Below are 16,761 nucleotides of genomic sequence, written 5' to 3' on the forward strand. Positions count from 1 at the left end.
AGCAATCTATAGATTCAATGCAATTCCAATCAAAATACCAACAGCATTCTTCAACAAACTAGAGAAAATCGTTCTAAAATTCATATGAAACCACAAAAGACCTCGAATAGCCAAAGCAATTCTGAGAAGGAAGAATAAACCTGGGGGGATTATGCTCCCCAACTTCAAGCTCTACTACAAAGCCACAGTAATCAAGACAATTTGGTACTGGCACAAGAACAGACCAGTAAACCAATGGAACAGACTAGAGAGCCCAGATATAAACCCAGCCATATATGGTCAATCAATATATGATAAAGGAGCCATGGACATACGATGGGGAAATGACAGCCTCTTCAACAGATGGTGCTGGCAAAACTGGACAGCTACATGCAAGAGAATGAAACTGGATTATTGTCTAACCCCATACACAAAAGTAAACTCAAAATGGATTAAAGACTTGAATGTAAGTCATGAAACCATAAAACTCTTAGAAGAAAACATAGGCAAACATCTGAATATAAGCATGAGCAACTTCTTCCTGAACGCATCTCCTCGAGCAGGGGAAACAAAAGCAAAAATGAACTCATGGGACCACATCAAACTACAAAGTTTCTGTACAGCAAAGGACATAATCAACAGCACAAAAAGGCATCCTACACTATGGGAGAATATATTTGTAAATGACATATCCAACAAGGGGTTAACATCCAAAATATATAAAGAACTTACACGCCTCAACACCCAAAGAGCAAATAACCTGATTAACAAATGGGCAGAGGATATGAAGAGACGGTTCTCCAAAGAAGAAATTCAGATGGCCAACAGACACATGAAAAGATGCTCCACATCGCTAATCATCAGAGAAATGCAAATTAAAACCACCATGAGATATCACCTCACACCAGTAAGGATCACCATCATCAAAAAGACAAACAACAACAAATGCTGGTGAGGATGTGGAGAAAGGGGAACCCCCCTACACTGCTGGTGGGAATGTAAGCTAGTTCAACCACTGTGGAAAGCAGTATGGAGGTTCCTCAAAAACTAAAAATAGAAATACTATTTGACCCAGGAATCCCACTCCTTGGAATTTACCCAAAGAATACAACTTCTCAGATTCAAAAAGACATATGCACCCCTATGTTTATTGCAGCACTTTTTACAATAGCCAAGATATGGAAACAACCTAAGTGTCCATCAGTAGATGAATGGATAAAGAAGAGGTGGTACATATACACAGTGGAATACTATTCAGCCATAAGAAAGAAACAAATCCTACCATTTGCAACAACATGGATGGAGCTGGAGGACATTATGCTCAGTGAAATAAGCCAGGCGGAGAAAGACAAATGCCAAATGATTTCCCTCATTTGTGGAGTATAACAATGAAGCAAAACTGTAGGAACAAAATAGCAGCAGACTCACAGACTCCAAGAATGGACAAGTGGTTACCAAAGAGGAGGGGTGTGGGACGGTGGGTGGGGAGGGAGGGAGAAGGGGACTGAGGGGTATTATGTTTAGTACACATGGTGTGGGGGATGACGGGGAGAACTGTGTAGCACAGTGAAGGCACATAGTGGATCTGTGGCATCTTGCAGCACTGATGGACAGTGACTGCATTGGGGTATGGGTGGGGACTTGATAATATGGGTAAATGTAGTAACCACATTGTTTTTTCATGTGAAACCTTCATAAGAGTGTATATCAATCATACCTTAATAAAAAATTATTTTTTAAATAGAGATAAGCCATATGCCTAAAGATTGTTAAAAACACTTATTAACATTATTTAAATGTGTCTTTATATTCCCATAATGGTTGGCATTTAGAATGTAATCAGTACATATTTGTTGAATGAAAAATGAACTAATAAAACTTTCATAGGGATACTTACATAGATGTCTTAAAATAGAGGCCTGTCGTGTTTCTGTCCACCAGGAGTCAGGCTTCAGCTGTGACAGATAAGTCATTATTTAAATATCTCACCAGAACTCCCACATGGTACAGATGACCGCACAGCCAAGACTGGGTTTCAATATCTGAGATTAACCTCACACGCTAATAACCAGGTTTTTTAAAAAGTTTTTTTATTTGATCTCTGAGGTAATATGTCATCATTTTTTAAAAAGGTATGAGAAGGATGCAGGAAAAAATATGTATTTCCATTTCTCAAAGGTAACCAGTGTTAAAATTATAGTATATGTCCTTTGGGTATTTTTCCAGTACGTATGTACATGTGTGTGTGGATTTTGGAATCATACATCATCCCTATGATAGCGTGATTTTTCTCACCTCACCACACGATTTTTCATATCCTCAAATTGGTCCCTTAGCATATGACTTGTAATAGTTACATAGTCAACAGAGCCACACGTTTTGTGCACTGCAGAACACCAGCTGGGCCATCCACATAGGCTATGATGCAGTGGGCACTGCAGACCTGGATTAGTAATGTTAGAAAAATGGGAGATGTATTTTGAGACCCTCAATCCCCTTCCTTGGTCTCGTTTGCCAGCACCCTGGACAATGTCACCCTCATCTCTTACCTGGCCCTTGACACACCCCTTCCTGCCTTGCCCTCCACTGTGCACGGTCCACCCAGGGAGGAAGGACAACTATCTCCACGTCATCAGCACCTCCTCTGCCTGCTTAAAATCCTTACGTGGTGCTTCTCTGCTTTCAGCATAAAAACAAGTCCAGGCTTTAGCCCCAGAGATCTGCAGGATGTGGCCCTGACCACCTGGCCAGCATAGCTGCGCGTCCCTCCCGTCCTTCCTGCCCATCAACCCCATCCCTGGGCTCTTCCACCTCCCTTCTTTCCCCACTTCTATGCCTGGGCCCTGCCAAATATCAGCTGCCCCTTTTATCTTAGTGTGTCTAAGTCCTCCACACTCGAAATGGGTCCGTGAACAGGGAGACGGCTGCGATGTGTGGTGCTAGCAGGTATGCTCGGCAGTAGGTCTGCTGAAATCCAAATCTCTGGGCCCTGAGGGAACTCACAAATTTTTGAGCAAGTCATCTGTGCTTATTTTGATGAACTTTCAGTTTCCATTAGAAACAGCTTTTTACTCACTCAGCTCCTTACTAAGGAATGAAATACATAGACTTCATCTTGCAGCTTGCACTCTCTACCTGCCTTGCCACTTCCTTATTGTTACAAGTGGAAACAGTTACAGGGAAAACAAAAAGTCTCTTCTTAGCGCAAGAGCATCATTGAGAAACTCATACCTGACCACAGAGTCACAAGTAAGCACATGAGGAAAGTGCCTTGCTACTCGGACTGTGCAAGGTTCAACTGGCTCTGAGGAAGCTGGAGTCCGTGCCACCGTCCTGCTTGAGCAACGCGCGAAGTCTTGAACATGGTATTTCTTTATTGTGAGTGGAAGTTACTTAACCGGCAGCCTGTGACCATGCAACTATTTTCTGAAGAGAAAGCTACTTGAGTTGGAATCCTACACTTCTTTCATTATCTGTTTTTGAAATCTTGCTCCAAAGATGCATCAAAAATGTGAAGTCTTCACTTAACCATCCAGTTAAAATAAATTGCTCTTTCCTCTGCTCACATGATACCTGGCAGCTAATAGATTATTTTAGGCTAGATTCTGCATAGATTCTTTTTGGCTATGATTGATGGCTGAGGGCAATCGTAGTAATAATCCTGTTACCCTCACAACATCTAGCTCCTAGGATTTCTCAGTAAGCATGTTTAGTTTATTTCACTTGCTAGACAAGGTGATGATACTTAAGAGCAGACATGTCACTGTCCCAGGTGGTATGCAGGTGCAAACTTCCCCTGGCTCAGGGAATAGACAGCCACGTCCTCAGATGGTCTTTCCAGGCTGCTTGCTGTGCTTCTGTAGATTGACTGGGAATGACTGGATAGTTTAGCATAAGGTATGTATTTTCTACTTTTGCACTAAAAATATCATTCACATACTTTTAGCAATATCTTTAAGAAATACACTGTTCCCAAAGTCAGTGTTTCCTTACCTTTCCATGAAGCTTTAATGAAGTAGAATAAAAAATGCATAATTAATATGTATAAGGTGTTAAGTCATAAAACAGATTTGGACAAACTTCTGGAACCACGGAATACTGATTGGATTTCTTATCTCTCAAAGGAGGGGTGGATTACAATAATCTAAAAACATGCAGTCAGAAGATATGGGGTTGTTTTTCACATCATAAAACCATTTAAAGGAAACTCATTTTGCTAATGAGTCTTCCATTAAAGTATGTTTTACATCCTTTTAGCATTTCTCAATGTTGGGAAAACTAGATTTTGAGACAAAGCTATTGTTTAATCTCTGGCAAATTGCTTAACACATTTGGGCCTCAATTTTCTGTTTTAAAGTAAGGAGAACAGTGGCCATCGACCATTTTTATGGGTTTTTGTGGGGGCGGGGGGTTGCCAGGCCCACCTATTTTCACATTGGAAGTTTCTTATGAAAATCAAGTAAGATAACACAGGACAAAATTCTTTATCAACTGTCCAATGCTGTATAAAAGCAAGGGCCTGTTATTTTTTGGCCATATATATGAAAGTGTTAAGTATTAGTAAGATTTAGAGGTCCAATGCTATGGGAGTCACATTTTTTCATCAGCTTGCTTGATGACACACACAGAAATGGAAGGAACTCCAGTGGAAAAGTGATGACTGTGTCCTCCTCTCCCTGCTCCTCACCCCCTCTTCTCCCTGTGGTGGCGGCTGCTTCCTCTGCTCATGGCCGTGGACAGCCAGGTGCAGACTTGAGTGAATTCTGCTGGTTGCTGCTGGCTGCTCTCCTCGGCCACCTTAGCCAAATCTCTCATTGTCTGTCTGCCCCCACCTCCCCATTCCCAGGATCTGGTGATGGTGTTGAAATCATGAAAAACCCAAGAGATGAGACTAGGCCATCTCATATCTGGAACCTCTTTTCTAGCTTCTTCTGTCCCGTGAATGTCACTGACACGAAGGGCGGAACCAGGAAAAGACTGGAAGTCTTACAGCCCCGAGGCTTAGGAAATCTTTGCCACCATTTGCCCATCACACTCGAACTGGGACTGTTCTTTGTCCCTGGGGTGGAAAGTAAGTCTCCTACAGAATGCAGGACAACCAGCTCTGTGTTCTGAGTCAGAACGAGGCGAGGTGGGGTTCCCAGCCCAGCAACACCCCGGAGCTCGTGAGCAGTCAGGTGAGTCCCAGCCCTGCTGCCACAGGATTGCGAGGGCTGGGGCCTGGGAGTCTGTATGCTCACGAGTTCTCACGTAACTTCTGTGCCCCCTGAAATTTAAGAAAACTGTTCTTAGTTACTCAAGGACGCTTTGGTGTCCAGTATGAGGCAAAGGGATCACGGCTCAACAATGGGCAGATAAGACCAAAGAGCCGACTAGGTTCTCCAGCCTCTTGTCTATCTTCTCAGGAGCCTCACTGGGACTTCCTTCCCTCTTCCCTGGAAGCCAGAGAGACCTTGCTCTCTTCCCACAGGGCAGCACTGGACAGGCAGAAGGGCAAGGAGGGGAGAGGGCAGATGGCTCCCTTGCCTGCCCCGTGCCCACCTCCAAGCACCAGCCAAAATCCTGGTCTCTGGGGAGCTCCCCTCTCCTCCGCCTTCTCATCTTCAAATCTCTTCCTAGGAGGAAACTGTCCAGGGCACACCACGGCTGGCCATCTTTCCACAGAGAAGAATCTTACTTAACTTGGATGTTCATATGTCCGAAGCCCATCATGTCACTTACAAATGGCCCACCCATTCCTTCTGGATTTAGGGGCAAATATACTAGTGGGGCCCTGGCCAAGGAAAGACCTCTGCGGGGCAGCCTGCATGTGGGTTCTCCCAAGGCCAGCATGGGGTGGCTTACGTTTGCAGGACCAAGGATGTAGAGGGAGCCCTGCTGGATTGACACATATTATTGAATCAGGAAACCGAGGCCTCACAGGAAAAGAAAGAAGGTGAGAGGAAGCGAGCTGTGTTTGACTCGGGCTCTCTGGCCCAGAAGCTCCAAACCAAGTCCAGTTCTGCAGCTTCCCAGACTTTGTCTCAACCCTTCCCTGGCCCCTTTCACCCGCAGATTTGAATTCTCCGTGAAGGAAGCTCCTTGAGGCCCCCTACCCTGGTTAGGTAGACAGAAGGCATGGACTGCCCAGCAGTGGAGTACCTGGAACCCTACTTCAGGACAAGACGGCATGTGTCCTGCCCTCCTCTGACCTCCCAACTCGGAGTAACCCAGCTGGAACAGAGCCCAGGTGCAACACCCGAGCAGCACGCTCTGTGGCACAATTCCCAGGGCTCACGAGGGCCCTCAAAAATCCAGTTAAGAGGGACAAAGGCCCAGGAATTGACTCACTCAAATTTATGCAAAGACGCCACCCATGCACATGTTTCAATCACCACCTGATATCATCAAGGGTGGATCCCCAACTCCATTTGTCCCGCCCTGAGTCGTTTGGGATGACTTCAGCAAGTAGAAAGGAGAGAGCTGTTCTTCACTTTAAAATCAGATCCCACTGAGACTTGAAGCTAATGCAGCCCACTTTCTCCAAATGAATTCTTTTCTCTCTGTCCAAATTTTTTTAAATGTCATAGTTTCATCTTTTCTCAGCATCATCAAGATGCTTTTAAATAAATATTTGTTAAAGATATACTTGTGAGTTAGTGATTATAACTACTAAATAAATAATATCATAAAATTCCAGCACAGTGCTCTGTTGGATTTTAATCATTGAATGCAGCATGTTGCAATTGTGAAGAATTACTGACAGAATTCCCAGCAATGTGCCCCTTTTCCTGGCAATGGGCAGAAATGCACTTGCAGAGACTTTCTGGAATATTAATGGTGGATTTCTTGTGCACACAAGGCCATCCCTTTCTCTGGGAACATTGTGCTTCCTCTTCTCTAAGTGTATGATGGGAGAGAAGTTGTGCACCTCCAACAGGCCCACTCATCCCAGCCCCATACCCACATCCAGGCTCCAGTCCCACACCCCAAGCTTTTCCCATGAGCCAGAGAGTTGCAAGCACTGGTTTTTCTAAAGTCATGACACTCAGAGATGTGAAAATGCATTCACAGAAAGCCAGTCTGGGGGAAAAAGTCTGACACAGGGAAAACTAGCCAGAGAAGCCTAGGCACATGGAGGCCTCGTTAAGAAGGTGTTTCAGCCACACACCTGCTATTTCTGTGGTAGCTATTCTGTGTGTAGAATCCCCCCTCTCTTTGCCCTTAATCCCATTTAAATTGGGTTTCAATAACTTGCAATCAAGAGTTCTAACACAGAGCAAGGGCTAAAGTGGGATTGGGAGCTGAGGGGGCACATAGCAAGAATTGGCGGCCACAATACATTCTGACTCATGAGCTGCCACAGAGCAGGGGACAAAGGGCAGGCAGATGGCAGTATTCTGAACTGCACACCCATGGTTGACTGACTGGTAATGCGATTTTGGATTTCCTATTGAAAAAGCTCCAAATTTGTTTTGAAATGGGGCAAAAGGACAGGGTCTCTGTCTCAAGAACTTCATCAGTCTGCTGAGAACATCCTTCTCCTCTATAATTTGTTGAGACCTCAGTCCAGAGAAGCCAGGGTTGTCTGCTGCTCTGCCATCTGTGCACCTGTCCATCTGTCCCTACCCAGTGTCCTGATACCACAACTGTTCCCAAAGAGGCACAGAGGGATGGTGAGGAGAGCATGGGACTTGGAGTCAAACTCAGTTCAAGTCCTGGCTTATCACATCTACACTCTGGACTTCCGTCTCTTCACTGATAAAACTGAGCCAATGACACCAATTTATAGGGCCAAAGAGGAGTACAAACAGTGACAATACAGTGCCTGGCACATAAAAAGTGTTTTGTCATAGACCTTGAAAGACTCCTTTTTTATAATTAATGCCCATTTCTGTTGAAAGTAAAGATATTTCTTTCTGATTGTGCATATTTTCAGATGCAGCTAATGGTGTATTGATGGGCTGGGACAAGTACAGATGTGACTTTTCCTTCAACCTGTAAAGACAAGGGTGTCAAACATTCCTGGGTTCACTTCCAGGGATCCTCTCCTTTCTGCTGTTGAAATAATTAATGCCCATTAGAGCTTAATGGGCATTAATAGAGCTGGGTGGCAATCTCTGTTTCAGCCCTAAGATTAGATCACTTACAGATAATCAGTGCTGTCAGACACAGCATAATAGGACTGGAAAGGCACCTATGAGCCATACAGTCAAGTTCCTACCATAATGACCTATCACCTGCTGGCCATGTAACAGCAACTTGACCATGGTGACTATGGGAAAAGAAAAAATCAAAATTAGTTATTTTGATCATTTGTTTGAAGATAACTTATTCCATTAACATGCCTAGTAAACACCATTCCATTCCCAATTTAATCATCTTGTTAATACTTCTGCAAACAAAACAATAGCACATTAAAAACAAATGACAGTAGAGGAGAGAGGATTAAAGATGGTGGCTTGAGGAGTGAGACAGAAACCTCCTCCCAAAACCACATATAATATGAAAATATAGCAAATACATCAAATCCTGAAAAAGCAATAGGAAAGAAGGCTGCAGCAGACAGCCTACACCTGGGGAAACTAGCAGACCTCAAGGAAAAGGGCACCAGCACCACTCACCTGTGACCCTTGCCATCACTCCAGGGGCAGAGCAGCTCCACAGAGAAGAGCTTCAGGGCGCTAGAGAGTGCCAACTACAAATATGAAATGTCAAAGGAACATGGTTCAAATGAAAATTCCAAGAACACCAGAAAGAGGGCCAGGTAAAATTGAACTCACCAATCTTCCTTAACAAGATTTCAAAATAAAAATCATAAATATGCTCATGGAGCTACAGAAAAATATTCAGGGAGGAATTCAGGAATGAGATACAAAGGTCGAAGAACACAGTATCTGAAATGAAACATACAATGGAGGGATTTAAAAGCAGATTAGAAGAAATAGAGTAGACAGTAAATGAAATAGAAATTAGAGAACAAGAATACAAAGAAGCTGACGCACAGAGAGAAAAAAAGGATCTCTAAGAATTAAAGAATATAGAGTAGAGAGAACTGTGTGACCAATCCAAACAGAACAATATTCACATTATAGGGGTACCAGAAGAAGAAGAGAGAGAAAAAGGGGGTAGAAGGTGTATTAGAGAAGGTAATTGCTGAAAACTTCCCCAATTTGGGGAAGGAGATAGTCTCTCAGGCCATGGAGGTGCACAGGTCTCCCAACACAAGGGACCCAAGGAAAACAACACCAAGACATATAATAATTAAAATAGCAATGATCAAGGATAAAGATAGACTACTAAAAGCAGCCAGAGAGAGAAAAAGGTCACATACAAAGGAAAACCCATCAGGCTAACAACAGACTTCTCAACAGGAATCTTACAGGCCAGAAGGGAGTGGCATGATGAATTTAATACAATGAAGCAGAAGGGCCTGGAACCAAGAACACTGTACCAAGCAAGATTATCATTTAAATTTGAAGGAGGGATTAAATAATTTGCAGATAAGCAAAAGCTGAGAGAATTTACCTACTACAAACCATTTCCACAGTGTATTTTGGAGGGACTGCTATAGATGGAAGTGATCCTAAGGCCAAATAGATATCACCACAGGAAATAAAACCACAGTAAAGAAAGTAGACTGATTAATTACTAAGCAAATGCAAAATGAAATCAACCACCCCCAAAGTCAGTCAAGGGATAGACAAAAAGTACAGAATATGATATCTAATACATAAAGAATAGAAGAGGAAGAAAAAGGAGGAACAAAAAAGAATCTTTAGATTGTGTTTGTAACAGCATGCTAAGTGAGTTAAGTTAGACTCTTCAATAGTAAGGAAATTACCCTTGAACCTTTAGTAACCACAAATCTAAAGATTCAAAACAAAGAAAGAAACAAGGGATAAAGAAGGACATTACATAATGATAAAGGGGTCAGTCCAACAAGAGGATATAACCATTATAAACATCTATGAACTCAAAATAGGAGCACCTACATATGTGAAACAAATGCCAACAGAATTAAAGGGAGAAATAGAATGCAATTATTTCATTTTGGGAAACATCAACAAACCACTCACTCCAAAGGACAGATCAACCAAACAAAAAACACATAAGGGGACAGAAGCACTGAACAACACATTAGAATAGATGGACCTAACAGACATCTACAGAATACTCCACTTAAAGGCAACAGGATACACATTCTTCTCAAGTGCACATGGAACATTTTCAAGAATAGATCATATACTAGGCCACAAAAAGAGCCTCAGTAAATTTAAAAAGATTGAAATTGTACCAACCAGCTTCTCAGACCACAAAGGTATGAAACTAGAAATAAATTATACAAAGAAAAAAAAAGCATACATATACATGGAGGCTTAACAACATGCTCCTAAATAAATGGATCAATGATCAAATAAAAACAGAGATAAAGTAATACAAGGAGACAAATAACAATAACTCAACACTATAGAATCTTTGGGATGCAGTGAAAGCCATGCTAAAATGGAAGTATATTGCAATACAGGCCTACCTCAGGAAAGAACAACAATCCCATAAGAACAGTCTAAACTCGCAATTAATGAAACTAGAAAAAGAAGAACAAATGAGGCACAAAGTCAGTAGAAGGAGGGACATAATAAAGATCAGAGCAGAAATATTAACATTGAGAAGAATAAAACAACAGAAAGAATCAGTGAAAGCAGGAACTGGTTCTTTGAGAAAATAAACAAAATAAATACACACCTAGCCAGACTTACCAAGAAAGAAAGAGAGTCTACACACATAAACAGAATCAGAAAATGAGAAATAAAAAATCATTACAGACACCACATAAATACAAAGAATTATTAGAGAATACTATGAGAATTATATGCTAACAAATTGGATAACCAAGAAGATATGGACAACTTTATAGAAAAATACAACCTTCTAAGACTGACCCAGGAAGAAACAGAAAATGTGAGAACATCGATTACCAGCAATGAAATTGAACTGGTAATCAAAAAACTACCTAAGAACAAAACTCATGGACCAGATTGCTTCACAGCAGAATTTTATCAAATATTTAGTGAAGACCTAATAACCATCCTCCTTAAAGTTTTTCAGAAAGTAGAAGAGAAGGGAGTACTTCCAAACTCATTCTGTGAGGCCAGCATCACATTAATACCAAAACCAGACAAAGACACCACAAAAAAAGAAAATTGCAGACCAATATCCCTGATGAACATAGATGCAAAAATCCTCAACAAAATATTAGCAATCCTAATTTGAAAATACATCAAAAACATCATCCATCATGATCAAGTAGGATTTATTCCAGGGATGCAAGGATGGTACAACATTCAAAAATCCATCAACATCATCCACCATATCAACAAAAAGAAGGTCAAAAACCACATGATCATCTGCACAGACATGGAAAAAGCATTCAGCAAAATTCAACATTCACTCATGATAAAAACTCTCAACAAAATGGGTATAGAGGCAAGTACCTCAACATAATAGAGGCCATATATGGCAAACACACAGCCAACATTATATTTAACAGCGAGAAGCTGAAAGCATTTCCTCTGAGATCGGGAACAAGACAGGGATGCCCACTCTCCCCACTGTTATTCAACATAGTACTGGAGGTCCTAGACATGGCAATCAGACAACACAAAGAAATAAAAGGCATCCAGATTGGTAAAGAAGAAGTTAAGCTGTTACTGCTTGCAGATGACATAATAGTGTACATTAAAAACCCTAAAGAATCCACCCCAAAACTACTACAACTGATAACTGAATTCAGCAAAGTTGCAGAATACAAAATTAATACACAGAAATCTGTTGCATTCCTATATACTAATGAACTAGCAGAAAGAGAAATCAAGAAAACAATTCCATTCACAATTACATCAAAAAGAATAAAATACCTAGGAATAAACCTAAACAAGGAAGTGAAAGACCTATAGCCTGAAAACTACAAGACACTCATGAGAGAAATTAAAGAGGACACCAATAAATAGAAACACATGCTATGCTCATGGATAGGAAGAAGTAATATTGTCAAAATGGCCATCCTGCCTAAAGCAATCTGCAGATTCAATGCAATCCCTATCAAAATACCAATGGCATTCTTCAACAAACTAGAGAAAATAGTTCTAAAATTCATATGGAACCAAAAAAGACCGAAAATAGCCAAAGTAGTCCTGAGAAGGAAGAATAGAGCTGGGGGAATTATGCTCCCCGACTTCAAAGCCACAGTAATCAAGACAATTTGGCAATGGCACAAGAATGACCCATAGATCAATGGAACAGAATAGAACTGAGATATAAACCTAACCATATATGGTCAATTAATATACTATAAAGGAGCCATGGATATGCAATGGGGAAATGACAGCCTCTTCAACAACTGGTGTTGGCAAAATTGGACACATACATGTAAGAGAATGAAATTGGATTATTGTCTAACTCCATATAGAAAAATAAACTCAAAATAGACCAAAGACCTGAGTGTAAGTCATGAAACCATAAAACTCTTGGAAGAAAACATAGTTAAAAATCTCTTGAATATAAATATGAGCAACTTTTTCCTGAGCGCATCTCCCCGTGCAAGGGAAACAAAAGCAAAAATGAACAAATGGGACTACATTATGCTAAACAGCTTCTGTACAGCAAAGGACACCATCAGCAGAACAAAAAGACATCCTACAGTATGGGAGAATATATTCATAAATGACAGATCCAAAAAGGGGTTAACATCCAAAATATATAAAGAACTCAAACACCTCAGTTCCCAAAAAGCAAATTACACTATTAAAAAATGGGTGGAGGATATGAACAGACACTTCTCCAAAGAAGAAATTCAGATGGCCAACAGGCACATGAAAAGATGCTCCACATTGCTAGTCATCAGAGAAATGCATATTAAAACCACAATGAAAAAAAAACAACCACAATGAGATATCACCTCACACCAGTAAGGATGGCCACCATCCAAAAGACAAACAACAACAAATGTTGGTGAGGTTGTGGAGAAAGGGGAGCCCTCCTACACTGCTGGTGGGAATGTAAATTAGTTCAACCATTGTGGAAAGCAGTATGGAGGTTCCTCAAAAAACTAAAAAACAAATACCATTTGACCTGGGAATTCCACTCCTAGGAATTTACCCTAAGAATGCAGAAGCCCAATTTGAAAAAGACAGATGCACCCCTATATTTATCACAGCACTATTTACAATAGCCAAGAAATGGAAGCAACCTAAGTGCCCATCAGTAGGTGAATGGATAAAGAAGATGTGGTACATATACACAATGGAATTTTATTCAGCCATAAGAAGAAAACAAATCCTACCATTTACAACAACATGGATGGAGCTAGAGGCTATTATGCTCAGTGAAATAAGCCAGGCAGAGAAAAACAAGTGCCAAATGATTTCCCTCTCTGTGGAGTATAAGAACAAAGAAAAAAACTGAAGGAGCAAAACAGCAGCAGAAGCACAGAACCCAAGAATGGACTAACAATTACCAAAGGGAAAGGGACTGGGGAGGATGGGTGGGAAGGGAGGGATAAGGGAGGGGGAAGAAAGGGGGCATTATGATTAGCATGTAAAATGTGGGGGGGCACGGGGAGGGCTGTGCAACACAGAGAAGACAAGTAGTGATTTTACAGCATCTTACTACGCTGATGGTGAGTGACTGTAATGGGATATGTGGGGGGGACTTGGTGATAGGGGGAGTCTAGTAAACATAATGTTCCTCATGTAATTGTAGATTAAGGATACCAAACTAAAAAAAATGCAAAACAAAAAAAACTGAAGGAACAAAACAGCAGCAGACTCACAGAACCCAAGAATGGACTAGCAGTTACCAAAGAGAATGGGACTGGAGAGGATGAGTGGGAAGGGAGGGATAAGGTGGAAAAAGAGGCATTACGATTAGCACACATTATGTAGGGGTGGGGCACGGGGAAGGCAGCACAACACAGAGAAGACAAGTAGTGATTCTATAGCATCTTACTGGACCGATGGACAGTGACTGTAATGGGGTATGTGGGGGGGACTTGATAATGGGGGGAGTCTAGTAACCATAATGTTGCTCATGTAATTGTACATTAATGATAGCAAAATTTAAATAAAAAAAAGAATGTATATGAATATGCAGACACAAATCTGTGTCTGCCCTTTTTGTCCTGTGCTGCTATATGAGCTTGGTTCACTTCTTCAGATTGTCTGAAAATGGGAACAAGGGTAATAAAATTTACATTAAATGATTACTGTAGAGATTAAGATACTGAATATAAAGTCTCTTGCACATAGAGTTATATTGTTCCTTAAATCAGTGGATAATGGAGGTAGAAGATTTTGGAGCCCAGTATTGGTACACTCATTGCAGGATTTTAAGAAGTTGAATCTTGTGGCACCAAAGATGGACTGACTGGGGGATATTAAGCAGAGGGCCTGAATGTAGGTGTCAGTGGGAATAGACTCAAGGAATGGGTATGAGAGAGAGATCTGAAACAGCTCTATTAAGCTATACTGACATCAATAAACTACACTTATTCATGTAATTTGCTGAATTTGACATACATATACACATTTGAAATCACCATCACAAGGGAGTTAACATATCCATCAGCCACAAAAATTCCCTCATTCTCTTTTGTAACCCCTCCTCACCTACCCCGAATGCTGTCCCCTAGGAAATACTGATCTGCTTTCTGTCATTTTAGATCTGCTGACAGTTACTAGAATGTTACATAAATGGAATCATGCAGTGAGTACACTTTTTTGGCCTGGCTTCTTTCATTCCGCATAATTATTTTGAGATTCATCCATGTTATATCAATAATTGCTATGTCTTGGCTGAATATTATTCCATTGTATGAATATGCCCACAATGTTTATTCATTTGCCTACTGATTAATATTTGGGTAGTTTCCAGTTTTCAGCTATTACAAATAAAACTGCTATGAACTTTTGCACAGAAGTCTTTATGTGGCCATATCCTTTATTTTCTGGTAAAAACCTAGAGTGAATGGCTGGGTCATATGTTATGTACATATTTAACCTTTGAAGAGATTGTTTTCCAAAATGGTGTAGAAACTGACATTTCCATCGATGGTGTACTCTTCCTATGGCCACCCTTTTTCATTTTAATCATTCTGGTGGATGTATAATTCATCGTGGTTTTAATTTGCATTTCCTTAATGACTAATGATGTTGAACATCTTCATGTGCTTATTTACCACCCTATGTCATCTTTAGTGCAATATCTGTTCAAATCTTTTGCTTTTTAAAAAGTTAATCTGTTTAGCTTCTTCTTATACAGTAAGTATTCTTTGTATATTCTAAATAATATCTTTTGTGAAAGACGTGTCTTGCAAATATTCTCTCCTGGCTTATGGATTGATTGTGAAAAGCAAAGGTGTTTTTGTTGAGTTTGGTTTTGATAAGATCCAATATATCAATTTTTCCTTTTACAGTTTGATCTTTTTAAGGCATATTTAAGATATTTTTGCCAAACCCAATGTCACTAAGATTTTCTCCTATATTTTATTCTAGATGTTATGCATTTTTTAGCTCTTACACTTGGGTCTTTGTTTCCTTTTGTAGTTAATTTTTTCATATTAAAGTTATATATGAGGGGAGTGATATCACTGTCATGGCAGCATAAAACAACCCTTCTTTTGTCCCCTCTCAACAACACAAATTCGGCATCCATCCATCCATAAACAAAAGTGGCTTTATGGAAGCTGTGGGATCCAGGACCATACCCCAAGGGATCTGGAAGGAAAGCCACCCACTGAGAGTTGGTTAATAGGCAGAAGACCTCAGTCCCTGCTGTGGAATCTGACATGGCCTGTGAATCAGCTCTACCTACTCTATCCAGGTTCCAGGAGGCCCTCCCTGTAAAACACTGTCTTTGACAATCACCTACAAACAAGACCAGATGTTCTCTTTGGTGTATCCCGCCAAATATCTAAGAAAGAATTAACTCTAATCCTTCTCAAATTCCTTCAAAAAATTGAATAGGAGGGAACACTCCTAAACTCATTTTATGAGACCAGTTTTGTCCTGATACCAAAGCCAGATAAGGACACTACCAGAAAAGAAAATCACATCAATATTCCTGATGAACACAGATGCAAATATTCCAAACAAAGTATTACCGAGTAAATTCAACAGTATAGTAAAAGGATCATACATTATAATCAAGTGGTATCATGAATACAAGGTACCTGGGATACAAGGATGGTGCAACATTGGCAAATCAATAAATGTAATACACCACATTAATAAAATTAAAGATAAAAATCATATGATCATCTTAATAGATGCAGAAAAAGCATCAAAATACAACATCCTTTCATGATAAAAATTTTCAACAAATTGGGTACAATAACTTCAAATTATAAAGGCCACATGTGACATCATACTCAATGGTGAAATGTAGAAACCTTTTCCTCTAAGATCAAGAACAAGACAAGGATATTCAGTCTTCCTACTTTTATTCAATATAATACCAGAATTCCTAGCCACATTAATCAGGAAAAAAAGAAAAAGCATTCAAACTGGTAAAGAAGAAGTGGAATTCTCTTTATTTGCAGATGGCATGATCTTATATATAAAAACCCTTAAAGACTCAACCAAAAAACTGTTTCGGTGTACAAAATTGACATATAGAAATCAATAGCATTTCTATACACTAACAACAAAATATCTGAAAAAGAAATAAAGAAAACAATCCTTTTCACAATGGCATTGAAATGATAAAATAATTAAGAATAAATTTAACCAAGGAAGTGAAATTTCT

Source organism: Manis pentadactyla, chromosome 16 (assembly GCF_030020395.1).
Source record: "Manis pentadactyla isolate mManPen7 chromosome 16, mManPen7.hap1, whole genome shotgun sequence".
Lineage (NCBI taxonomy): Eukaryota > Metazoa > Chordata > Mammalia > Pholidota > Manidae > Manis > Manis pentadactyla.